Genomic DNA, 27726 nt, shown 5'->3' on the forward strand with positions numbered 1-27726 from the left:
GGCACAAACTTTAGTTGTCATAACACAGATGGATGTCTGTTATGACAGTGGGGCTTCTGACAGAGGGTCCAGCTGAAGTATTTCTGAAGTGTTACCACTGAGAACATTGTGTATCTAAACTGAAGTGTTACCACAGAACATTGTGTATCTAAACTGAAGTGTTACCACTGAGAACATTGTGTGTCTAAACTGAAGTGTTACCACTGAGAACATTGTGTGTCTAAACTGAAGTGTTACCACTGAGAACATTGTGTGTCTAAACTGAAGTGTTACCACTGAGAACATTGTGTGTCTAAACTGAAGTGTTACCACTGAGAACATTGTGTATCTAAACTGAAGTGTTACCACTGAGAACATTGTGTGTCTAAACTGAAGTGTTACCACTGAGAACATTGTGTGTCTAAACTGAAGTGTTACTACATTTAAAAAATGTATGTTTTTATTTCACCTTTATTTAACCAGGTAAGCTAGTTGAGAACAAGTTCTCATTTACAACTGCGACCTGGCCAAGATAAAGCAAAGCAGTGTGGCACAAATAACAACACAGTTACACATGGAATAAACAAGCGTACAGTCAATAACACAATAGAAAAAAAGAAAGTCTATATACAGTGTGTGCAAATGGCATGAGGAGGTAAGGCAATAAATAGGCCATGGTAGCGAAGTAATTACAATTTAGCAAATTAACACTGGAGTGATAGATGTGCAGATGATGATGTACAAGTAGAAATACTGGTGTGCAAAATAGCAGAAAAGTAAATGGGGGCTATGTACAGCTGCAGAGATCAGTTAGCTGCTCAGATAGCTGATGTTTAAAGTTAGTGAGGGAGATATGAGTCTCCAGCTTCAGCGATTTAAAAAATAAAATAAAAAAATAAATAAAAAAAGTTTACAAAAATAATATTTTTTTATTTATTTTTTTGCAATTCGTTCCAGTCATTGGCAGCAGAGAACTGGAAGGAAAGGCGGCCAAAGGAGTTGTTGGCTTTTGGGGTGACCAGTGAAATATACCTGCTGGAGCGAGTGCTACGGGTGGGTGCTGTTATGGTGACCAGTGAGCTGAGATAAGGCGGACCTTTACCAAGCAAAGACTGAGAACATTGTGTATCTAAACTGAAGTGTTACCACTGAGAACATTGTGTGTCTAAACTGAAGTGTTACCACTGAGAACATTGTGTGTCTAAACTGAAGTGTTACCACTGAGAACATTGTGTATCTAAACTGAAGTGTTACCACTGAGAACATTGTGTGTCTAAACTGAAGTGTTACCACTGAGAACATTGTGTATCTAAACTGAAGTGTTACCACTGAGAACCTTGTGTGTCTAAACTGAAGTGTTCCTAACCCAGGTATGAGACGCTGGCGGTGGCCACAGACACAGAGACCAGACAGGATGCTGAGCAGCATAGCAAAACTGCAGGGAAGAGATGGTGAGAAGAGAAAAGTGTGTGTGTGTGTGTGTGTAAAACCCTGTGTGTGTTACCCCCTCAGGCTGACTGGATCCTGGTCCTGGGGGAGCTGGCCTTGGACCTCAGTGTCCCCTCCTTCTCTCCGTCCTCGTCCTCCATCTTTGTTTGCGGCAAGAGGAATCTATACTGTCTCAAAGACAACGGACATATCCGCTTCATGGAAACGAGTACAACCCGAGCTGCTTCCTCCCCTACTCCTCAGGTAATGGTAGAGCCCTTATGCTTATGCTTCCTCCCCTATCCCTCAGGTAATGGTAGAGGCCTTATGCTTATGCTTCCTCCCCTATCCCTCAGGTAATGGTAGAGCCCTAGTGCTTCCTCCCCTACTCCTCAGGTAATGGTACAGCCCTAGTGCTTCCTCCCCTACTCCTCAGGTAATGGTAGAGCCCTAGTGCTTCCTCCCCTACTCCTCAGGTAATGGTACAGCCCTAGTGCTTCCTCCCCTACTCCTCAGGTAATGGTAGAGCCCTAGTGCTTCCTCCCATACTCCTCAGGTAATGGTACAGCCCTAGTGCTTCCTCCCCTACTCCTCAGGTAATGGTAGAGCCCTAGTGCTTCCTCCCCTACTCCTCAGGTAATGGTAGAGCCCTAGTGCTTCCTCCCCTACTCCTCAGGTAATGGTACAGCCCTAGTGCTTCCTCCCCTACTCCTCAGGTAGTGGTACAGCCCTAGTGCTTCCTCCCCTACTCCTCAGGTAATGGTACAGCCCTAGTGCTTCCTCCCCTACTCCTCAGGTAATGGTACAGCCCTAGTGCTTCCTCCCCTACTCCTCAGGTAATGGTACAGCCCTAGTGCTTCCTTCCCTACTCCTCAGGTAATGGTACAGCCCTAGTGCTTCCTCCCCTACTCCTCAGGTAATGGTACAGCCCTAGTGCTTCCTCCCCTACTCCTCAGGTAATGGTAGAGCCCTAGTGCTTCCTCCCCTATCCCTCAGGTAATGGTACAACCCCAGCTGCTTCCTCCCCTACTCCTCAGGTAATGGTACAGCCCTAGTGCTTCCTCCCCTATCCCTCAGGTAATGGTACAGCCCTAGTGCTTCCTCCCCTATCCCTCAGGTAATGGTACAGCCCTAGCTGCTTCCTCACATAACATACTGCTTGATATCAGAAGCTTAATAACTGCTTGATATCAGACACATTATTTGTAGGACATATTGTAGGGCATATTGTAGGACATAGCAGATATCCATCCTCCATATAATTGATGAATATTATTGCTGACTCTTCTATCCAGTCTTTGTTTTAGGTCTGCCATGTGGATACTGGTCTAACAAATATTTCTAGTGGTGATAAGACATTCCCCATGCCTGTCCAGAGTGTGTGTCGGTAGCAGAATGAGTGTTTGTCTGTGAGCTCAGGTTCATCTGATAGGGAGTCTCTCGGCTCCTGGGTTGGGTTTAATGAGGGACCGGAGTACAGCTCTACACAGTGCATCTGTCTGTCCTGACTGACTCCCAACATACCACTCCAACCAGAGGAAGTAGGAAATGTCACAGAGCAAGGCACGCTTTAATCGAATCCATATTTAGCATATGTAGCACCTCGAACATGCAACACACAGCACCGTCACCTGCATAAGCACATGCACACACACAGCATGTTCTACTGGCGGAATGCCCTGTGGATCAGGGGTCTGCGTGTTCCATGTTAATCCCACTATCGCAGGGCCCACTAATGGGTTCCAGCCAACACACCTCTCTCCAGCTGAGCTCAATTACAGGTAACTGCCAAAATAAAGGAAACCCTAACATAAGTGTATTAATAGGGCGTTGGGGCCACCATGAGCTGAACAGAACCGATTGAATGCACCTTGGTATAGATTCTACAAGTGTCTGGAACTCTGTTGGAGGGATGCGACACCATTCTTCCACAAGAAATTCCATTATTTGATGTTTTGTTGATGGTGGTGGAAAACAGTCTCAAGTGGTGCTCCAGAATCTCCCATAAGTGTTCAGTTGAGTTGAGATCTGGTGACTAAGAGACACACACAGACCCTTTAAGCCCCCTGTGCTCCTTTGAGACCTCTCTTTCAAAGTCACTGAGATCTCTTCTAGCCATGGTAGCCAAAATAATGGGCAACTGGGCATTTTTATACATGACCCTAGGCATGATGGGATGTTAATCTCTTAATTAACTCAGGAACCAAACCTGTGTTGAAGCGCCTGCTTTCAATATGCTTTGTATCCCTCATTTACTCAAGTGTTTCCTTTATTTTGGCAGTTACCTGTATATACATGGAGAGAGGGATGGCAAGGGAAGGATAGCGGGAGGGAGGGAGAGGAGGGAAATAGTTGAGAGAAAGGAGGGAGGAAAGCAATGAGAGAGGGATGAGGAGGAAGAGAAGAAGCAGAGTGTTTTAGAGAGATATTGAAAAAAAATGTTTTTTAAACCAGAGGCACCTGCTATTCCTCATAGAGGTGTGTTTGACCTGTGAGCACCATTCCCTCTGGTATACACACACACACACACACACACACACACACACACACACACACACACACACACACACACACACAATCTTACACCACACTATTCCCATTCCATTTGCATCGTTCCTCTGTAAAGGCCAGGATCCCAGGTGACATCGATCACAGTCCCCGATAGTTTTCTCTGGTTACACAACCAGCAGCCACCCGGATAGTATGGCAAATGGCTTCCCGCTATTGTAATCTGCTGCGGTTTGGTTTTCAATACAGAGAGAGGGAGAGGAACTTTCCGGGCTGCTGACTTTCACATTGTTTTGGCTGGAACTTTAGCGGTTTACCAGCCCGCTCTCAATATTTCACAGGTTTTCCCCTCTGGCCCTCCGCTATGCAGCTGCCTTTTTTGGCTTGTGTTCTCCTTTTCTCTCTCTCCCTCGTTTCTTTGCCCCCTCTCTCTTTCTCGCATCCTCTATTTTTCCCTCTAGTGATAATACAGCCACTTAACCCCAGCATTGATAATAATCACTTATAATTAGTGTACACACACACACACACACCCACACACACACCTCAGGGTAAGGTGTGTTCAGGGAAACCATTGCCATATGTCTGTCTGATACACTGCTATTAATACAGTGCCTGGCCACAGTGGCAGAACAGAACGAACCAGGGGGAGCAAAAGAGGAGAAAAAAACAAATGGCGCTATATGTAGTGGATGGAGGGAGTCATATATAAACTGTGTCTGTCATTTTGGCCTTGCCCGCCCCTGCCCTCTATCCCAATGAGGTTGGCTAGGCGTGTGTTGCGTGTGCCTCTCAGATCTCCCGCGGTGGCAGTCACGCTAAATGCTCGTGTGTGTGTGTGGCCAAACCAAAAGGCGTTTTCATGCTAGACCATTTCAGGTCAATCCGGGGTTTAACCATGTGTGTTCTCACAAATTAATCTTCTACCTCAAAGACACATCCTCGCCCCAGAACTAGGCCTTGTTTAATTCATTTGTAATGACTTTTGAGATATTTTTGCTTTCTAAACTGTTAAATATTCATTTAAGGTTTGTCGTCATTTATGGACTGGCCTGCCAAAGCAACTCGGAGTAAATCGACAACCCATTGATGACTGATGGATGGAAGGATTGTATTTATAAAGCACTTTTCATTAGGTTTCATGTGTCTCCTGTGACTGTATCTAACCTCTGACCCCTCCTTCTCTTCCCAGTGTCTGAAGGCACCACCAACACCCTGGTCAGTAACCATAACAACATGCTGCTGGTATACCAGGATGTGGCGTTGAAGTAGGCCACCCAGCTCTCCTGTTCCCCCGTGGCTGTCAGGCTCGCTAACTTCCCGTTAGTACACCCCCCACTCGTTACCATGGCACCCGCTGCTGCTGTGTTTGGTGTGTTGGTGTTGCCATGAATTAGGTGGTTGTGTACGGTTACCAGGATTGGACCATTTCCATTCTGTCAATTTAGGAAATAAAATTCAAATGCCGACCCCCACATTTAACAAAAGAAGAAGTTAGTCGTTTTTCCATTCATGAATTCACACTCATCTCTTCAATTGACTTATCTGAAATGGACCCCAAAGTTGATGGTAATTTTACGCCGATACACTTAAACACACAGTGTGTGCTCAGATTCCACTGATCTGATAAGGTAACAGAGACCCCTGTAGGCCTTTACCTGGGGATGGAAGGAGGAGAGGGGAAAGGGAGGGGTGGAAGCACTCAGATGGAGCTCCATGGATCAGTGTCCCTGTGTGTCTCTCCCTGTAGCTCTGCTCTGTTGGCTCCATTCTAAACAGCCCTTCTGTCAGCACCAACTAGATGAGCCTCTCTCTGGCTCCTCCCAGATCAAACACATACATTTGCATAGCACACACAGTTACACACTCGTCCTCCACGCAACCTTACAGAACACATTCTACATAGGACATACGTGAAGCCTTCATTCTCTCTCTCACTCCGCTGAGCGTTACCCTCTCTCACCCACAGGCTTACTTGCGTACACACACACTCTATGAAGCCCATATGCCAGGTTTGTTATTATTAATGATCACCAGTTGTTATGGTTATCACCATGAGAAATCCACCCAAATCCCTGAGAGGAAATTATTTCACAATGTCTTACAGCTGGCCAATCAAAACAGATAAGGGAGTGGTAGACTGTAGTACTAAATGTCATCGCAGCGTAATGGCCATAATCACACCGCAATTTACAACAATTATTTACAACACAAACAGTGATGAAAAATGATGCTGTGTATGTGTGTGTGTTTTTAATAATTCATACAGCCATGTAGTACATGATGAGTCCACTGCTGATACCATGGGGAGGACTAACAGGCTGTCACCGGACCACAGACACCCTTCTCTCCTTAACCCCTGGTTTCAGTAACCTTAACGATAGTTTTGTCTATATCTCTCTCTTTCTCTTTCTCTTCTCTCTCTTTTTTTTAACCCTCTGATAGAGTGTAGGGTTAGGCGAGTTCAGGGGGTAGTGGTGAGGTGGGGGTCAGATGGAATCAACTGTGGGGGTCTGAGAATTCGGAGGGCCTCCGAATGCTGTAGAATCTTTCAGCTTTTTCCTCTTCAGCCCCCCGACTATAGTGTTCCTGTTTCATACCATACACTCTCCTCTGGGTGGATCTACCCTGACCTGACTAGACGAGAGGAACAGCTGAGCAGAGAAGATAGAATCTTATGGGTCATAGCCCAGTAAAACCAAAGTTATAAACTTTAACATACAGTGGGGTCTGAAATTGTTGTATTTGATCCCATATTCCTAGTACACAATCAAGCTTGTGATTCTACAAATGGATTTGCAGTTAGTTTTGGTTGTGTTTTATATTGTTTTGTACCCAATAGAAATGAATGGTAAATAATGTATTGTGTGGTTTTGGTAGAGCTGATCCTATTTAGTTGATTGTTTGGTCAATAGGCTGTTGGTTAACCGAGATTTCTTTAGTCGAGCAGTCCCAATTATAATTTTTTACATGGTGCACAAGACAACTTTATTTAACTAGGCAAGTCAGTTAAGAAAAAAAATCTTATTTACAATGACGGCCTACCCCGGGCCAAACCCTAACCCGGACGACACTAGGCTAATTGTGTGCCGCCCTATGGGACTCCCAATCACGGCCGGTTGTGATACAGCCTGGAACCGAACCAGGGTCTGTAGTGACGCCTCTAGCACTGAGATGCAGTGCCTTAGACCGCTGTGACACAAGTAAGACAGATCCTGCTTCTTTTACCTGTTTGAGTGTTTGTTTAATAGCCTACTGATTCCGTCAGCACCGAGCTTCATGCAACAGCAAAATGTCGGATAAAGCAATTTCACAGATTTGGCTGTTTTTAATCTTTGCTATGCTGTAATAAAGGCTTTACAATTATTTTTTTCATTAGAACAGACTGGTATTACTTATTTATTTAGTGTTGTTTACACTGTTCCAAACAGGCAGAAAAATAATATTGTAATCTAACAGCACCTGTTTGTCACATGTAATATGCATGCAGTTCTCGCTCCTATACCCTCCTTTATCTTGATCTCCTTCTGATTGTTATTATTACAATTATTATGATGATCATTCTTATAATAAGTAATGTCGTTATCATTAGTAGGCTTGGTATAGTATCCTTGTGTAACCATCATTGTGCGCGTCCTGTTTAGTCTTAATACCTTAACTTACTTAGACCTATATTTCAATATACACTGCATTCGGAACGTATTCAGACCCCTTGACTTTTTCCACATTTTGTTAAGTTACAGCCTTATTCTAAAATGGATTAAAATGTTTTTCCTCATCAATCTACACACAGTACCCCATAATGACAAAGCAAAAACTATTGTTTTATTTTAGCAAATTTACTAAATAAAAGTCCAGAAATATCACATTTACGTAAGTATTCAGACCCTTTACTCAGTACTTTTTTGAAGCAACTTTCGCAGCGATTACAGCCTCGAGTCTTCTTGAGTATGACAAGCTTGGCACACCTGTATTTTGGGAGTTTCTCCCATTCTTCTCTGCAGATCCTCTCAAGCTCTGTCAGGTTGGATGGGGAGCATCGCTGCACAGCTATTTTCAGGTCTCTCCAGAGATGTTCGATCGGGTTCAAGTCCGGGCTCGAGCTGGGCCAGTCAAGGACATTCAGAGACTTGTCCCAAAGCCACTCCTGCGTTGTCTTGGCTATGTGCTTAGGGTTGTTGTGCTGTTAGACTGGGGTGAAGGTTCACCTTCCGAGGTCCTGAGCACTCTGGAGCAGGTTTTCATCAAGGATCTCTCTGTACTTTGCTCCATTCATCTTTCCCTCGATCCTGACTAGTTTCCCAGTCCCTGCCGCTGAAAAACATCCCCAAAGCATGATGCTGCCACCACCATGCTTCACCGTAGGGATGGTGCCAGGTTTCCTCCAGATGTGACGCTTGGCATTCAGGCCAAAGAGTTACATCTTGGTTTCATCAGACCAGAGAATCTTGTTTCTCATGGTCTGAGAGTCTTTAGGTGCCTTTTGGCAAACTCCAAGTGGGCTGTCATTTGCCTTTTACTGAGGAGTGGCTTCCGTCTGGCCACTCTACCATAAAGGCCTGATTGGTGGAGAGCTGCAGAGATGGTTGTCCTTCTGGAAGGTTCTCCCATCTCCACAGAGGAACTCAGGAACTCTGTCAGAGTGACCGTTGGGTTCTTGGTCACCTCCCTGACCAAGGCCCTTCTCCCCCGATTGCTCAGTTTGGCCGGGCGGCCAGCTCAAGGAGGAGTCTTGGTGGTTCCAAACTTCTTCCATTTAATAATGATGTTCTTGGGGACCTTCAATGCTGCAGAAATGTTTTGGTACCCTTCCCCAGATCTGTGCCTCGACACAATCCTGTCTCGGAGCTGTACGGACAATTCCTTCGACCACATGGCTTGGTTTTTGTTCTGACATGCACTATCAACTATGGGACCTATATTTTATTTATTTAACCTTTTTATTTAACTAGGAAAGTCAGTTAAGGACAAATTCTTATTTACAGTGACAGCCTACAGTGGGTTAACTGCCTTGTTCAGGGGCAGAACGACAGATTTTTAGCTTGTCAGCTTGGGGCTTCGATCCAGCAACCTTTCGGTTACATGCCCAAAGCTCTAACCACTAAGCTACCTGCTGCCCCAGGTGTGTGCCTTTCCAAGTCATGTCCAATCAATTGAATTTACCACAGGTGGAATCCAATCAAGTTGTAGAAACATCTCAAGGATGATCAATGGAAACTTACTCTACGTAAATAAGGTATTTCAATTTTTTTATAAATTTGCAAACATTTCTATAAATCTGTTTTGGCTTTGTCATTATGGGGTATTGTGTGTAGGTTGATGAGAAATGATAATTTAATCAATTTTAGAATAAGGCTGTAACTAACAAAATGTGGGAAAAGGGAAAGGGTCTGAATACTTTCTGAATGCACTGAATCAATCAATCAGTCATTCATTCGTTCATGTCATCACACAGCATACAAGACATTCATGCTTTCAAATGCAATCAAGCATTTTAGTTTTAAAATGAAATAACAAAGGGAGCTTTGAATAATTAGCCTATACAATAAATAAACTGCATTTCACAAATGCATGCAATTGTTTTTAGTCTGCTGTAATAAAGGCTTTGTGTTTTTTTTTTCTCATTTAGAATAGACTGATTTTATTTAGTGTTGTTTACACTGTTTCAAATGGTCAGAAAGAATTATATTGTAATCTAACAGCAACTGTTTGGCACACATAATACTCAATGCTTGCTCCTACGCTCTCCTTTGTTTTATCTCCAATAGTTTCCACAACTAAGTCAAATGTCTTCCACAGCTCTGACTGCCTCTTTCCCTCCTGAGCATTAAACATTTGCCCGTTATTTTTCACGTCCTCCGCATCCATTTTTCTGTCGACATTACTGGGTTCAGAGTTTGTTATAAACAGTTTATTGGTCGCATGCGATGCTGACATGTTTCACGTAAAGAAAGCAAGGGTTGAGGGAATCGGGAATGTTTTTTGTAAACAAATTGGGGATTTCGTTAACAGAACTTTTCAGTCAAACAAGTCTGAAACTAAATGGCTGAAAAGATGTTGCAGCTTCAGCACGGACAGCGCAATAAACACTTGCTGTGGTGCCTTTTCGCTGCAGTAGGGAGGAGAGCGAGACAACGTGCGCCAGTCACACAGGCACTCGCTGTCTTTTTATTTTTTTAACACTCACCATCAGGCTCTTGAGTCATTTGTGTGTCTTCATTATTTAATCAAACAGTGTGCATAAAGCATCAGACAAGCTTAGTGCATATGTAGGCCAATTTATTCAAACGCATATGAAAAAATAAGTTTAAACATTTCGACCAATCGATTACTCTTGGTTGACCAATATTTTTTTTAGTCGGGGACAGCCTTACATTTTGGAGTCACTTATTATAAATATGAATATAATATGTTTCTAAACACTTTTTAAATTAATTTGGATGTTACCATGATTACAGATAATCCTGACTGAATCATGACTAATGATGAGTGAGAAAGTTACAGAAGGTCAAAAATCACACCCCCTAGACATGCTAACCTCCCCTGTTGGTAATGGTGAGAGATTAGCATGTCTAGGGGGTATGATCTTTCACCATCTAACTTTCTCACTCATCATTATAACCCAATTAATTCAGGATAATGCTTAATCATGGTAGCATCCACATTAATGTAGAACTGTTTAGAAGCATATTCTAGTCCTATTTGTACTGAAAAAAATATATAAATGCAACATGCAACAATTTCAAAGATTTTATTGAGTTCATATGAGGAAATCAGTCAATTGAAATGAATTCATTGGGGCCTAATCTATGGATTTTCCATGACTTGGAATACAGATACCTTTAAAAAAGAATGGGCCTCACAATGGACCTCAGGATCTCGTCAATATATTTCTGTGCATTCAAATTGCCATCAATAAAATGCAATCGTATTTGTAGCTTATGCCCATAACCCCACCGCCACCATGGGGCACTCTGTTCACAACGTTGACGTCAGCAATCCACTCGCCCACACGACGCCATACATGTGTTCTGGGGTTGTGAGGCCGGTTGGACATACTGCCAAATTCTCTAAAAACAACGTTGGAGGCAGCTTATGGTAGAGAAATGAACATTCAATTCTCTGGCAAAAGCTCTGGTGGACATTCCAGCAGTCAGCATGCCAATTGCACGCTCCCTCAAAACTTGACACATCTGTGGCATTGTGTTGTGTGAATAAACTGCACATTTTAGTTGCCTTTTATTGTCCCCAGCACAAGTGTAAAGTGCACCTGTGTAATGAGCATGCTGTTTAATCAGCTTCTTGATATGCCACACCTGTCAGGTGAATGGATTATCTTGACAAAGGAGAAATGCTCACTAACGGGGATGTAAACAAATTTCTGCACACAATTTGGGAGAAATAAGCTTTTTGTGCATATGGAACATTTCTGGAATCTTTTAAATCAGCTCATTAAACATGGGAACAACACTTTACATGTTGCATTTTATATTTTTGTTACAGTTGGAGTTGGAAGTTTACATACAGCTTAGCCAAATACATTTAAACTCAGTTTTTCACAATTCCTGACATTTAATCCTAGTAAGAATTCCCTGCCTTAGGTCAGTTAGGATCACCACTTTAAGAATGTGAAATCTCAGAATAATAGTGGAGAGAATAATTTATTTCAGCTTTTACATACACTCACGTTTACATACACTCAATTAGTATTTGGTAGCATTGCCTTTAAATTGTTTAACTTGGGTCAAATGTTTCGGGTAGCCTTCCACAAGCTTCCCACAATATGTTGGGTGAATTTTGGCCCATTCCTCCTGACAGAGCTGGTGTAACTGAATCAGGTTTGTAGGCCTCTTTGCTCGCACACACTCTTTCAGTTCTGCCTACAGATTTTCTATGGGATTGAGGTCAAGGCTTTGTGATGGTCACTCCAATACCTTGACTTTTTTGTCCTTAAGCCATTTTTCCACAACTTTGGAAGTATGCTTGGGGTCATTGTCCATTTGGAAGACCCATTTGCGACCAAGCTTTAACTTCCTGACTGATGTCTTGAGATGTTGCTTCAATATATCCACATCATTTTCCTGTCTCATGATGCCATCTATTTTGTGAAGTGCACCAGTCCCTCCTGCAGCAAAGCACCCCCACAACATGATGCTGCCACCCCCGTGCTTATGGCCAAACAGTTGTATTTTTGTTTCATCAGACCAGAGGACATTTCTCCAAAAACGACGATCTTTGTCCCCATGTGCAGATGCAAACCGTAGTCTGGCTTTTTTATGGCGGTTTTGGAGCAGTGGCTTCTTCCTTGCTGAGCGGCCTTTCAGGTTATGTCGATATAGGACTCGTTTTACTGTGGATACATATACTTTTGTACCCGTTTCCTCCAGCATCTTTACAAGGTCCTTTGCTGCTGTTCTGGGATTGATTTACACTTTTCGCACCAAAGTTCGTTCATCTCTAGGAGACAGAACACGTCTCCTTCCTGAGCGGTATGACGGCTGCATGGTCCCATGGTGTTTATACTTGCGTACTATTGTTTGCACAGATGAACGTGGTACCTTCAGTCGTTTGGGAATTGCTCCCAAGGATGAACCAGACTTGTGGAGGTCTACAAGGTCTTGGCTGATTTGTTTTGATTTTCCATTGAGGTCAAACAAAGAGGCACTGAGTTTGAAGGTAAGCCTCCAATTGACTCAAATGATGTCAATTAGCCTATCAGAAGCTTCTAAAACCATGACATCATTTTCTGGAATTTTCCAAGCTGTTTAAAGGCACAGTCAATTTAGTGTATGTCAACTTCCGACCCACTGGAAATGTGATACAGTGAAATAATCTGTAAACAATTGTTGGAAAAATTACTTGTGTTGTGCACAAAGTAGATGTTTTAACCGACTTGCCAGAACTATAGTTTGTTAACAAGAAATTTGTGGAGTGGTTGTAAAACAAGTATTAATGACTCCAACCTAAGTGTATGTAAACTTCTGATTTTAACTGTAAGTGTACAATAAAAGTGATTCCAAAATGACACTACATTATTTACCATTCATTTCTATTGGGCACTAAATCATCTGAAACACAACCAAACAAACTACAAATTCATCCAACAAGTTTGTAGAGTCACAAGCTTAATGTAATCATTGCGTGCTAGGAATATGGGACCAAGTACTAAACTTTTGACTACTTTATTTATAAGAAATTGTAAGAGTGTTAATCATTTTGACCTCTACCTTTTTGAGGAAGAAAAATATTACTTATTAAACAAAATCTCTTTCCCTGGGCACTTGTATTACTATAAAATAGAATTTCCCAAATTAGTTTTTGCATACAATATAGCTCAGTATTTGAATCATCTTTTTTATCCAGTCATTATTGCTCATCTTTATCAAGGGACCCACTGTCAGTCTCCCTGGGGTGGGGGGACAAATGACTTATCTCATTGAGACTTTCTGGTTCGAATAATGATTGAATAACACTGAAAAATACCTTGCATGTGGACAAAAGGGAAACGGAAGGCTTGAACTGAAACACACGCACAAGCACTTTGATAGAATAGTGATAACATGTTATTTGGATGGCTGAGTGGGTAGGTTGGGTAGGTCAATCCCTCCCCTGTGGCGGCAGGGCTGCTGCTACATATGGGGGGCTTTAGAAATGGGGGAGGGCGAGGGAGTAGTTGTGAATGTGTCCCTGCAGCAGTAAAAGGGGGGTTTATGCCCCCTCCCCAGTCACCCTCTCCTGCAGGTGTGGGACTTACTACTTCTCTGGGCTGGAAACCCCCTGTGTGTTACTGCCTCACTGCCCTGGCACCACAACACATCTGCAACCAGTTACACACACTGCATCACCTAACTAGTTTTTCTTCTATTTCATTCTTGTTCTATCTTCTCTATCTCTGAATGATGAGTGCTGAAAAGCTGCTATGAAACTGTTTCTTTCCTCACACAAATCATATACTGTAGCAGTTTTTGTGTTTCTGAGGCAGATGTTTCAGCCCCCCCATAGGGACCTGAAGGGTGTGGTGGTGACCCTGAGCAATGAGGGCCACCTGCAGTGTTCCTACATGGGCACGGACCCCTCCTTCTTCCCCCCGCCCAAGGTGGACGCCCGCGAACAGGACTACTCCCAGATCGACACTGAGATGAAGAGTCTGCAGAGAATCATCAGACAGGCCACCAGGACCCAGGCTGGTAGGACACGCGTACACACACAGACACACACAGACACACACCATGAACAGTCTTTGTGTGTTTTTGTGTATTGTAGGTTATTTCCTGACTCTTTCTTCTTCTCTGTCGTAGATATTCTTCCTGTAGCAGAGACGGATGAGGATCTGACTGTTACAGCCACAGTCTCCACTGACTGCACATCGGTGAACACACAGACACACACACACACACAAAAACAAACACACTGAAATGGACACAGAAGTTTGTTTTATTATCCTTGTGGGGAACAAACAATTGAATCCCACTCAGCATCCTATTTTCTCTAACCCTTCAAATCAAATGTATTTATAAAGCCCTTTTTACATCAGCAGAAACTCATCTTAAAACCCCAAGCAGCAAGCAACACAGATGTAGAAGCACAACCGAGCTCTAACTTTAACCCCTAATCCTAACTCCTAAACCTAACCCTAATTATAAACCTAATCCCTAAGCCTAAAATAGCCCTTTTCCTTGTGGCGACCGGCGAAATGTCCCCACTTGTCCTAACTTTCTTTGTTTTTACGATTCTTGTGAGGACTTCTGGTCCCCACAAGGATAGTAAAACCAAACACACACACACAATATGGAGGCTACACATACAGACTGGTATATCCTGACGTTCTCTCTGTCTCTGTAGCAAGCGCTCATCCCGGACATTGACGGTCTACCCGTCCCATCAGTCACAGTGAAGGTATGTGTCGCACACATCAAGGCACATTTTATTTGACTCACTCAGTCTAACTGTTTAAGCTGCAACTTGAGTAATGAAATCTGAAACTTCTAAATGTCTTCCTCTTTTGTTTCTCTGTTTCTCCTCCCTCTCCATCCGTCTCTCTTTCTCAGATCAAGGTGACGAGTCGCTGTGCGTTGCAGGGTCCTAAACTGACTCTGTGTTCAGCCTCCTCTGGCTGTCACCCAGGATCAGCTTGTGTTGGAACCTCTGGCTAAGTCTCTGATGAAAGTCAGCCACCTCTTTTCTCTCTCTCTCTCTCTCTCTCTCTCTCTCTCTCTCTCTCTCTCTCTCTCTCTCTCTCTCTCACACACACCGTATCTTTATAGAGAGCAAGAGTGAGTGAATGAAAGAACGTGTGCTTTCCTCTGTGGGCTCAGACATTATCAGTATGGGACAGCAGACATGAAAGGTTCTATAATCTGAATGAATGAAACGGAGGTACATGGTCACCTTGACACGGTCAAGCAAACACTGTAAACTCTCACCCAAAGCAAACAGGACAGTCTGCTACCGCAACCTTCCCAATTCCTAGAAACAGGTTTCATATCAGTTTTATCACAGTGTCTGAGAGCAGCGCAGAGACTGATGTACTTGGAGCTTTTGTGATGAAAAGCTGGAACATGTTGATGTAGGAACGTTTGAAGAAAAGTCTGGTCACCCTAAAAGTGTTTAGTCCTGTATGTCTGCATAGTTGGGATCCATTTTTCCACTAGCCTCCTGTAGTTCAGTAGAGGTGTTGGAGATTATAGAACCACATTTTGAAGCAAATGTTGCCCTCACCATTAAGATGGCTGTAAGTCATGACAGCTAAAAGATTAGTTAGGTGACGCGTATGTAACCATGGCAGTCATCACAACACAGCAGATTAAACACACACACCGTGAACCAGCGATGACTCGTCTGTTTATGCCACGCTTTTTGTCTCCCACACACAGAAACCTGCCGCTGCTCTCCACCAGTCTATCAGCAGCCCTCTGCTGTGAAACCCAGGCCCCTAACCACGCACACACACAAACACACACCCACTCCCCTAGCCCTACCTGACCCCACCATGGTCGTGTTTGGCTAAGGATAGATACGTTTGGCGTTGGATATCCAGGACCACCTAGATGTACAGCCAGTCAAACCTTTTTAACGGGACTTTTGACTCATTGAATGATTTTGTCCAGAATGAGCAGATTTGGCCCATACTGTGTCTTGTTGAAGTGCACAGTGTAGTGTACACACACATACCACATGTTTTAGTTTCTCTCTCCCTCTGTCTCTCAATCTACTATATAGCTATAAACTCCATCTGTCTCTGAGTCCCACTCTCTCTTTCTCCTCCTCTGTCTCTCTGTTGTCACCTTTATCTCTCCATCTCCCACACGTTCTGCCTTTTAGCTTTCTCTCTACAGATCTCTCTCTCGCACTCACTCCCTTCCTCTGACGTCTTGTCCGTGTGTTTTATCCTGGGTAATGGGGAGCTGGAGTTGCCCAGTTAGCCTCTGTGTGTTGGAGTGTGTGAGTTTGGCACAGACCAACAGACCAATGCCCATATGTCTTTGATTCTTTGACTGTGTGTGTGTGTGTGCGCCACCGCAGGATGCTCTGTTTAGAAACTCCATCCCTCCGCTCAGCTTGGTCTGTCCTGGGTTCGTGGGGGAGGCAGCGCCTTCTGATTTTTATTGTTATTTCACTCTTTATTCGTCTCAGATGGCAACCCAGTCCCCCTGTCCACCACCACACTACCTTCTTTGTTCTCTCTGTGTCTCTCGCTCTCTTCTTTCCCTTGTTACAGGTTTGGTAGTCTGATTTAAATCACTAAATAGTGCATTTCTAGATAAGAGCCAAGTATTCCATTAATACACAATACACACTGACAGTAACACCCCCCCCCACACACACACACACACACACATGCAAACACCTCAAAGAGATGGCATGCACATAGCTTTGATCCTGGAGAGCTGCGGTGTCTGCTAGTTTTCAGCCTTACCTCATAATCATCATACGATATAGACCTGGGAAACCTGGTGGATTGTTAAGCCTGTCAGTGTGCCAGGTAGAAATCTAAACCAGTCAACTGGGCAGCTCTCAAGGACTCACTCCCCCCCCCCCCACACACACTGATATGATAGTAGTTGCAACCAAAAAAGTGTTAAACAAATCAAAATATATTTGAGATTTGAGATTCTTCAAATAGCCACCCTTTGCCTTGACAGCTTTGCACACTCTTGGCATTCTCTCAACCACCTTCACCTGGAATACTTTTCCAACAGTCTTGAAGGAGTTCCCACATGCTGAGCACTTGTTGGCTGCTTTTCCTTCACTCTGCGGTCCGACTCATCCCAAACCATCTCAATTTGGTTGAGGTCGGGGGATTGTGGAGACCAGGTCATCTGATGCAGCGCTCCATCACTCTCCTTCTTGGAAAAATAGCCTTTACACGGCCTGGAGGTGTGTTGGGTCATTGTCCTGTTGAAATCAAATGATAGTCCCACTAAGCGCAAACCAGATGGGATGGTGTATCGCTGCAGAATGCTGTGGTAGCCATGCTGGTTAAGTGTGCCTTGAATTCTAAATAAATCACAGACAGTGTCACCAGCAAACCATCCCCACACCATAACACCTCCTCCTCCATGCTTTACGGTGGGAAATACACATGTGGAGATCATCCATTCACCCACACCGCGCATCACAAAGACATAGCGGTTGAAACCAAAAATCTCCAATTTGGACTCCAGACCAAAGGACAAATTTCCACCAGTCTAATGTCCATTGCTCGTGTTTCTTGGCCCAAGCAAATCTCTTCTTCTTATTGGTGTCCTTTAGCAGTGGTTTCTTTGCAGAAACTGTTGTTTATCTTTGCTTATTGGAGCTGTTCTTGCCATAATATGGACTTGGTAAAATACCATCTTCTGTATACCAACCCTACCTTGTCACAACACAACTGATTGGCTCAAACGCATTAAGGCATTAACAGGCACACCTGTTAATTGAAATGCATTGCAGGTGACTATCTCATGAAGCAGGTTGAGAGAATGCCAAGAGTGTGCAAAGCTGTCATCGAGGCAAAGGGTGGCTACTTTGAAGAATCTCTCAAATATATTTAGATTTGTTTAACACTTTTTTGGTTACTACATGATTCCATATGTGTTATTTTATAGTTTTGATGTCTTCACTATTATTCTACAATGTATGAGTAGGTGTTCTAAAACTTTTGTCCGGTAGTGTATGTAAAGTCTTATCTGATGGTCCTGCTTCGTGGAGAGAATTTTAACTACAACAGAGAGGCTTTGAATGGATTGCTTTAACAGACCTTACACGGAGATGTGACCTAAGTCTTGACCCGAAAAAGGTCAAAGGTGGCCATTTAGCGCCCTGCTGATCTTCACCCGAGATCCCTAATGGGTCTCTGCAAGTGTCAGTATGTGCCCCCACACACCCACCCTAACACTAAAACACTACACCGTTTAATACTCTTGCAGACACTCTCTCACACACATGCACAAACATTCTCTCTTTTACAGTCTCTTTCACAGTCTCACACATGCTCACACACACAATGATTCTCTCAGTGGAGCGCGCACACACTCTTTGCACCCCAAACACCCTCAACACACTTTCCCTCTCTGCTCTCAGTGTGTGATGTGCATTACCCTGCCGACCCTTCTTGACCCGTCTTCTCCCAGGGGTGGGTGGCCGAGGTCACCTAAGGTCAAAGCGAAATGTCTTCCGCTTAACTCAGGCCCTGAGGGAAGGAGTGAGTGTGAGAAGGAAGGAGAGGGGGGAAGGAGATACGAGGGGGATTTGTGTCCTCCTCCTTTGTTGTTATTGTTGTTCTACGCTGGGCGCTAATGGTGTGGTAACACTTAGACTGTCTGGTCACTATTTGCTCGCGGTGTCGGGGTCGAGGGGTTAAAAGCAAGCCTGCCCCCGTTTTTGAAAAGTAGAGTGATGGAGGGAGAGGGCTCGTCACGCTGTCAGAGCGTCTGACGGAGCGCAGAGAAAATGCTGGCCCTTTTGGCTTCTCTGCCTCTTCTCCCACTCCTGTCTTTTTCTTCCTTTGACGCTCTCTCCCCTCGTAATCTGTTTCTTCCTTTTTTTTCTCCACTCAGCCACCGTCTCTCCTCCTCTCTGGCGCTGTGTATGCTCATGTTAAGGATTCTTGTCTGACGTTTTGACTGCCTCCATATATAGTTGAACGGTGTTGGAGTTGGTGCTACAGAACACACTACCCTCCTGGGCCCCATGTCAGCAGGAAGAGCCAGGGACAGAGAAGAATACAAAGAGAGAGTTGGAGAAGAGGGAAACAAACGACCTGCCAACCTGTACGCATTTTGCGTACCATGCACGCAATTTGAGGTCAAAGTACGCTGGTACGAAAAACACTCCTAAAGTACCAATAGGGTGTAATTGCAGACTGCAATTTGGGGTGTTTCTTGATGTGGGTGCTCCTGAATATCAGGAAACGCTCATTGGTGCCTGTGATTGGTCAGTCAATTGATACTTGCCATTCGTCAGTTCCGGTTTTATGAGACTGATGGTTTTTCGACACAGATGATTTGTTTCATAACAGGTTAGGATAACTAGCGTGGCACGTTAGGATAATTAACGTGGCAGGTTAGCTAAATTAGCATGGCATGTTAGGAGAATGAGGTTCAGGTTAGGAAAAGGGTTAGAGTTCGCTACAATACTACAGTTGTCAACAACTGTCGTCCCCAATGCGAAACATTAACGGCCACGGACCAACGGCGAGCATCAATGGGTGTAACTTGACACCGAGAAACAGCGATGTAAAAAAAAAAACGCCCCTAATTGCGCTAAAACTTTCCTTCACAGGAAGTTATGTTAGACTGTTAAAGATTAGTAGGCCTATGTTAATGAATCAATTCTTCATCTGTCTTCTTGATATCGCTGTATGTCAACAGTAGGCTGCTAATGATGTGGTTATAGTCAGTTCACCAACGGCAACAAGGTATGTTGAATGAATGGTAGTCTAGTAGTCAGACCGAACTTGATGGATGAGGTCAGGGATGGAGATCTGGAACTAGCTCGTATATACCAAGTTCAGTTGTTTCATATTCCAAATAACCTAGTAAGCTAGACTATTACTATTACAGTAAACTAGACTATTACAGTAAGCTAGACTATTACAGTAAACTAGACTATTACAGTAAACTAGACTATTACAGTAAGCTAGACTATTACAGTAAACTAGACTATTACAGTAAACTAGACTATTACAGTAAGCTAGACTATTACAGTAAGCTAGACTATTACAGTAAGCTAGACTATTACAGTAAACTAGACTATTACAGTAAGCTAGACTATTACAGTAAGCTAGACTACTACAGTAAGCTAGACTATTACAGTAAGCTAGACTATTACAGTAAACTAGACTATTACAGTAAGCTAGACTATTACAGTAAGCTAGACTATTACAGTAAACTAGACTATTACAGTAAGCTAGACTACTACAGTAAAATAGACTACTGCAGTAAGCTAGACTACTGCAGTAAGCTAGACTACTGCAGTAAGCTAGACTACTGCAGTAAACTAGACTACTGCAGTAAGCTAGACTACTGCAGTAAACTAGACTACTGCAGTAAGCTAGACTACTGCAGTAAGCTAGACTACTGCAGTAAGCTAGACTACTGCAGTAAACTAGACTACTGCAGTAAGCTAGACTACTGCAGTAAGCTAGACTACTGCAGTAAACTAGACTACTGCAGTAAACTAGACTACTGCAGTAAACTAGACTACTGCAGTAAGCTAGACTACTGCAGTAAACTAGACTACTGCAGTAAGCTAGACTACTACATTGCATCCAGTAATTGAGTTATTCAGATGTTTTATTTTCTCCCCAAACAAAATGAAGAAGCCAGTTTACATTTTCACTAGACTGTCCACATAAAGACACCAATTAATTAGAATAATAATAAATGTAACCTAGAAAAATGTGAAAGTGTCAATGAGACCACCTCAATTTAATTTAGTAGGGTGTCCCATCAATAACACATATTTTGACCAATGGGTAAAATAACACAATTGTGTAAATAATCCTATAAGAAAACTGATGGTCCAAACCTCACCTCCTTACAAGAGTAAAACCTACAATAACTTTTGAATGGATTAAGTTATTGTAGGTTTTACTCTTGTAGGATGGCCAGAATTAGGGTGATTAAATCAATGGAAAAAAGTGGTGAAAATTCAGGAAAATGTTATTGCATTATCTAGCCTGGATTCTGTGCAAGAATTAAGGCTACTGGCTACCTGACAGGCTCACTTTTTCCCGTTCAACGCCTTTCTTCTTGAATCCGCAGGACATAAAAATATAGAGGTTAGATGGATATGGATTTTGAGACATGACGTTAGGTTACAAAATCCAACTTTGTTTATATAATGTTATTGACATGTTAGAGAAATACCCCCCTGAACCCCTGAACATTTCAGAACATGACTAATCATATTTGTCTTGGTAAAATGTATTCGACACAAGACTTCTGTGTTGGCTCCATTGTTTGATATAATTTAAGACTCTAGGTTTCAGGAAATGGCAGTTGCAGGTTTTTCAAAAATGCAAAATGCTCCAACTTCCTGAGAGGGAAGTTGACTGACTCCCTAAAGACCTCCCCCCTATCTAACATAAGGCCTACATCAGCACCACCTTGTCAGAAAATCTTAGGGAGAGCCCCATATTGTACATTTAAAGTATTTCTAGTTAGCTACTGAAGCACAACCAATGACCAAGTACCCAACAGTCTAGCCTACCATTCCTAGTGAGCCAGTCTTCTGCCAAAATCATTATTAGGCTAAGAAAGGTGCATTTGCTTATGGTTTGAGCAGTGTGGGTGTCGCGCCACTGCACTGAAGTGGTCAAATTCTCAGTGGTGGAAAAAGTAGCCAATTGTCATACTTCAGTAAAAGTAAAGATATGTTAATAGAAAATGACTCAAGTAAAAGTGAAAGTCACCCAATAAAATACTACTTGATTAAAAGTCTAAAGTATTTTGTTTCGAAATATACTTAAATATGCTAAATATAAACATTTATTTAATTGCAAAAATATACGTATCAAACGTAAAGGTATAAATCATTTCAAATTGCTTATATTAAGCAAACCAGACACCACCATTTTTATTTTTTTGACTAATAGCCATGGGCACACTCCAACACACAGACTTAATTTACAAACAAAGCATTTGTATTTAGTGAGTCCGCCAGACCAGAGGCAGTAGAGATGACCAGGGATGTTTGGGTTGATAAGTGTGTGAATTGAACAATTTCCCAGTCCTGCTAAGCATTAAAAATGTAATGAGTACTTTTGGGTGTCAGGGAAAAAATGTATGGAGTAGAAAGTACATTCTTTTCTTTTGGAATGTACATTGTATTTTTACTTAAGTATTTTACACCACTGAAAATTCTTCATGGTTGGCAGGTTTGAGACAAGGAAAGACGGACAGATTGACAATGAAAAGATGGCTAGATGGTCTGTGAAATCCCTTCACTACAGACAGATAGAGAGCAGGACGTAGACATACAGAGTGCTTGATATGTGTGTAGTGGGGAATCCTGGCACATACCCCTGGTTCAGTCACCTGTGGGCCCTACTCTGCTCTGGGCTCCATACGTCACGCCCCATTACCACACCACCTGACGTATGGTCCGTGTGCCCATTCAAACAGGGCTGTGTGTAACTTGTGTGTGTAACTTGGCTCGACCTCTCTCCAAAGCCATTAGCTGAAATCTGGTCTTTCCTCCCAGGCTGTTTTTGATCCCCATCTACCTTCTCTCTCTGACTCTGTTAGGGTATTAGAACTGGACTCAGATCATCACCCTCCGCTCTGTGCCACAGGCACTCTTTCTCTGTGTGTATGTTAGAGTTGTCTGGTTAATGTTGTTAACCCTGCTGTCTTCACCTCTGGTTGAGATGTTTGAGCATGTAACCATGTGTGAGACTGAGAGTATGTGACTGTGTGTATGTTTTTAGGCCTGGGTAGTCTGCTTAGTGTTGAGAATACTGTTTCCTGTCCTTTCCACACTTGTTAAAGTGCTGAGTCGTCATGTGTCTGTGTTTTGACAGTGGTGTTGTGTGTCTAAAACGGTGTTGTTATTTTTTTTACAGGTGTTGGGTCTACCACTGTGGTGGCGTTCTCTGCCTTCCTGAATGGGCAGTATCCACCAGCAGACCTAACGGGAGACGTGGCCGTATCTTACAGCTCTCCTACAGGTACACACACTGACAACCTCTCCTACAACCTGTCGGGAAACATATCACACTTGCCTCATCTCTCTCAGGAATTGATGCTTTTACGTTTCCCTGTCTGTGACTTATCTTACAGTAAGTCCACAGACGCCTGTCTGTAACACCTCTGACATCTGGCTAACAGTATTGACATATGTCTGTTACGAGATGGACTGAGAGTAACACCGCTGATAGTTGGCTGTAACAGTACTGACATCTGGCTGTAGCAGCTCTGTACCCTTTAAAACCACTGAATGGGTAACAGCGGACTGAACTCAGCACTGTATCCATCGAAGCATCTGGTTCATGGCAGTATGTATTTCTGGAAGACATTACTCTCCCCTCTAACCAACAAAACCCCTCTTTATTTCAATTAAAATGTCATTGGGTTTTATTATTTCATTTGATTCAAAGCGGCGCACAAAAAAAAAGCGGCATTTGTACTATTGTTTCCCTTGGACTGTCTGTTGGCAGCGCCTTGTGGAAAGGTTCCCTGAAAGCACATTAAATGTGAAATGGCTTGGAAATATCGAGACGTTTTTTTGTAATTTTATTGTGATGCTAAAAATAGCGGGGGTGGAAAGAGAGGAGTCTGGAGTTTTTCACAGGACCTTCCAGAGATGGCTGCCCTGTGTTTTGATCAGTAAGACATTACTTAGATCACAGGTAGGGCTCACAGTAACAGAGAGAAGAGATGAGCAGGGGAAGGAGGGATGGCTACACACACACACACACACACACACACACACACACACACCTGTGGATAGATGACTGTTTAGTGGACTATATTTCTCTCTGTGCGTCAGTGTGTGTATGGATGTGTTGGCCCGCTGGCTAGGTGTTAGACAGAGCAGTGTTAATCTTCATTAGCGCTCTCCTCCACTCCTCTCCTCTGAATGCCTGGCTGGAATGGGAGGAATGCAGCAGTCTATACTGGGGGCTTTCTCTCTTTCTGCCGCTGCACCCAGAGGCAACGATTACAACTCACAACTCTCTGTTACTGTCTACACTCCTTTCCCATCAAAGGGATTTGCGGTAGTGCTCTCCCACTGTCCACTATCTAATGTAGTAGGGCCATCCACTGTCTCAGTTATTTCACATTCATTTTTAATCACACCAGCCTCTACGTGTGTGTGTGTGTGTGTGTGTGTGTGTGTGTGTGTGTGTGTGTGTGTGTGTGTTTGTTTACGGAATATCTCTGTCTGTCTATTTCCCCTTTATCTGTATATTTATCCTGTGTTCGGTTCCATTTGACCTGTGCTAAATCCCTGCCCCGCTCTCCTCTCCTCAGCAGCCAGTGTGGCTACACCCAGTCAACAGAGAGGGAGGGAGAGAAGTGGAGAGAAGTGTAGGGAGAGGGAGAGAGGGAGAGGGGTGGAGAGGGAGAGAGGGAGAGAGAAGTGGAGAGGGAGAGAGGGAGAGAGAAGTGGAGAGGGAGAGAGAAGTGGAGAGGGAGAGAGAAGTGGAGAGGGAGAGAGAAGTGGAGAGGGAGAGAGAAGTGGAGAGGGAGAGAGAAGTGGAGAGGGAGAGAGAAGTGGAGAGGGAGAGAGAAGTGGAGAGGGAGAGAGAAGTGGAGAGGGAGAGAGAAGTGGAGAGGGAGAGAGAGGGAGAGAGAGGGAGAGAAGTGGAGAGGGAAAGAGGGAGAGAGAAGTGGAGAGGGAGAGAGAAGTGGAGAGGGAGAGAGAAGTGGAGAGGGAGAGAGAAGTGGAGAGGGAGAGAAGTGGAGAGGGAGAGAAGTGGAGAGGGAGAGAAGTGGAGAGGGAGGGAGAGAGAAGGAGAGAAGTGGAGAGGGAGAGAAGTGGAGAGGGAGAGAAGTGGAGAGGGAGAGAAGTGGAGAGGGAGAGAAGTGGAGAGGGAGAGAAGTGGAGAGGGAGAGAAGTGGAGAGGGAGAGAAGTGGAGAGGGAGAGAAGTGGAGAGAGAGGGAGAGAGAGAGGGAGAGAAGTGGAGAGAGGGAGAGAAGTGGAGAGAGAAGTGGAGAGAGAGGGAGAGAAGTGGAGAGGGAGAGAGAAGTGGAGAGGGAGAGAGGGAGAGAGAAGTGGAGAGGGAGAGAGGGAGAGAGAAGTGGAGAGGGAGAGAAGTGGAGAGGGAGAGAAGTGGAGAGGGAGAGAAGTGGAGAGGGAGAGAGAGGGAGAGAAGTGGAGAGGGAGAGAGAGAGAGAGGGAGAGAAGTGGAGAGAGAGGGAGAGAGGGAGACAGAAGTGGAGAGGGAGCGAGAAGTGGAGAGGGAGCGAGAAGTGGAGAGGGAGAGAGAAGTGGAGAGGGAGCGAGAAGTGGAGAGGGAGCGAGAAGTGGAGAGGGACAGAGGGACAGAGAAGTGGAGAGGGAGAGAGGGACAGAGAAGTGGAAAGGGAGAGAGGGACAGAGAAGTGGAGAGGGAGAGAGGGAGAGAGAAGTGGAGAGGGAGAGAGAAGTGGAGAGGGAGAGAGAAGTGGAGAGGGAGAGAGAAGTGGAGAGGGAGAGAGAAGTGGAGAGGGACAGAGAAGTGGAGAGGGACAGAGAAGTGGAGAGGGAGAGAGAAGTGGAGAGGGAGAGAGGGAGAGAGAAGTGGAGAGGGAGAGAGGGAGAGAGAAGTGGAGAGGGAGAGAGGGAGAGAGAAGTGGAGAGGGAGAGAGAAGTGGAGAGGGAGAGAGAAGTGGAGAGGGAGAGAGAAGTGGAGAGGGAGAGAGAAGGGGAGAGGGAGAGAGAAGGGGAGAGGGAGAGAGGGAGAGAGAAGTTGAGAGGGAGAGAGAGAAGTGGAGAGAGGGAGAGAGAAGTGGAGAGAGGGAGAGAGAAGTGGAGAGGGAGAGAGAAGTGGAGAGGGAGGGAGAGAAGTGGAGAGGGAGAGAGAGAAGTGGAGAGGGAGGGAGAGAAGTGGAGAGGGAGAGGGAGAGAAGTGGAGAGGGAGAGGGAGAGAAGTGGAGAGGGAGAGGGAGAGAAATGGAGAGGGAGAGGGAGAGAAATGGAGAGGGAGAGGGAGAGAAATGGAGAGGGAGAGGGAGAGAAATGGAGAGGGAGAGGGAGAGAAGTGGAGAGGGAGAGAGAAGTGGAGAGGGAGAGAAGTGGAGAGAGAGGGAGGGAGAGAGGGAGAGAAGTGGAGAGGGAGAGAGAAGTGGAGAGGGAGAGAGGGAGAGAGAAGTGGAGAGGGAGAGAGAAGTGGAGAGGGAGAGAGAAGTGGAGAGGGAGAGAGAAGTGGAGAGGGAGAGAGAAGTGGAGAGGGAGAGAGAAGTGGAGAGGGAGAGAAGTGGAGAGGGAGAGAGAAGTGGAGAGAGAGGGAGAGAAGTGGAGAGGGAGAGAGAAGTGGAGAGGGAGAGAGAAGTGGAGAGGGAGAGAGAAGTGGAGAGGGAGAGAGAAGTGGAGAGAGAGAGAGAAGTGGAGAGAGAAGTGGAGAGAGAGGGAGAGAAGTGGAGAGGGAGAGAGAAGTGGAGAGGGAGAGAGGGAGAGAGAAGTGGAGAGGGAGAGAGAAGTGGAGAGGGAGAGAAGTGGAGAGGGAGAGAAGTGGAGAGGGAGAGAGAGGGAGAGAAGTGGAGAGGGAGAGAGAGAGAGAGGGAGAGAAGTGGAGAGAGAGGGAGAGAGGGAGACAGAAGTGGAGAGGGAGCGAGAAGTGGAGAGGGAGAGAGAAGTGGAGAGGGAGCGAGAAGTGGAGAGGGAGCGAGAAGTGGAGAGGGAGCGAGAAGTGGAGAGGGACAGAGGGACAGAGAAGTGGAGAGGGAGAGAGGGACAGAGAAGTGGAAAGGGAGAGAGGGACAGAGAAGTGGAGAGGGAGAGAGGGAGAGAGAAGTGGAGAGGGAGAGAGAAGTGGAGAGGGAGAGAGAAGTGGAGAGGGAGAGAGAAGTGGAGAGGGACAGAGAAGTGGAGAGGGAGAGAGAAGTGGAGAGGGACAGAGGGAGAGAGAAGTGGAGAGGGAGAGAGGGAGAGAGAAGTGGAGAGGGAGAGAGGGAGAGAGAAGTGGAGAGGGAGAGAGGGAGAGAGAAGCGGAGAGGGAGAGAGAAGTGGAGAGGGAGAGAGAAGTGGAGAGGGAGAGAGAAGTGGAGAGGGAGAGAGAAGTGGAGAGGGAGAGAGAAGTGGAGAGGGAGAGAGAAGTGGAGAGGGAGAGAGAAGTGGAGAGGGAGAGAGAAGGGGAGAGGGAGAGAGAAGTTGAGAGGGAGAGAAGTGGAGAGGGGGAGAGAGAAGTGGAGAGAGGGAGAGAGAAGTGGAGAGGGAGAGAGAAGTGGAGAGGGAGAGAGAAGTGGAGAGGGAGAGAGAAGTGGAGAGGGAGAGAGAAGTGGAGAGGGAGGGAGAGAAGTGGAGAGGGAGGGAGAGAAGTGGAGAGGGAGGGAGAGAAGTGGAGAGGGAGGGAGAGAAGTGGAGAGGGAGGGAGAGAAGTGGAGAGGGAGTGAGAGAGAAGTGGAGAGGGAGAGGGAGAGAAATGGAGAGGGAGAGGGAGAGAAATGGAGAGGGAGAGAAATGGAGAGGGAGAGGGAGAGAAGTGGAGAGGGAGAGAAGTGGAGAGGGAGAGAAGTGGAGAGGGAGAGAAGTGGAGAGGGAGAGAGGGAGAGAGAAGTGGAGAGGGAGAGAAGTGGAGAGAGGGAGAGAAGTGGAGAGGGAGAGAGGGAGAGAGAAGTGGAGAGGGAGAGAGAAGTGGAGAGGGAGAGAGAAGTGGAGAGGGAGAGAGAAGTGGAGAGGGA

General features: G+C 44.9%; 1 pseudogene; it reads left to right on the forward strand.

Annotated features, from left to right (window-relative positions):
• Positions 1-27726, forward strand: part of LOC106605256 (protein PTHB1-like) — a 106824-nt pseudogene that overhangs the window by 16888 nt on the left and 62210 nt on the right.

Source organism: Salmo salar, chromosome ssa05, assembly GCF_905237065.1.
Source record: "Salmo salar chromosome ssa05, Ssal_v3.1, whole genome shotgun sequence".
NCBI lineage: Eukaryota > Metazoa > Chordata > Actinopteri > Salmoniformes > Salmonidae > Salmo > Salmo salar.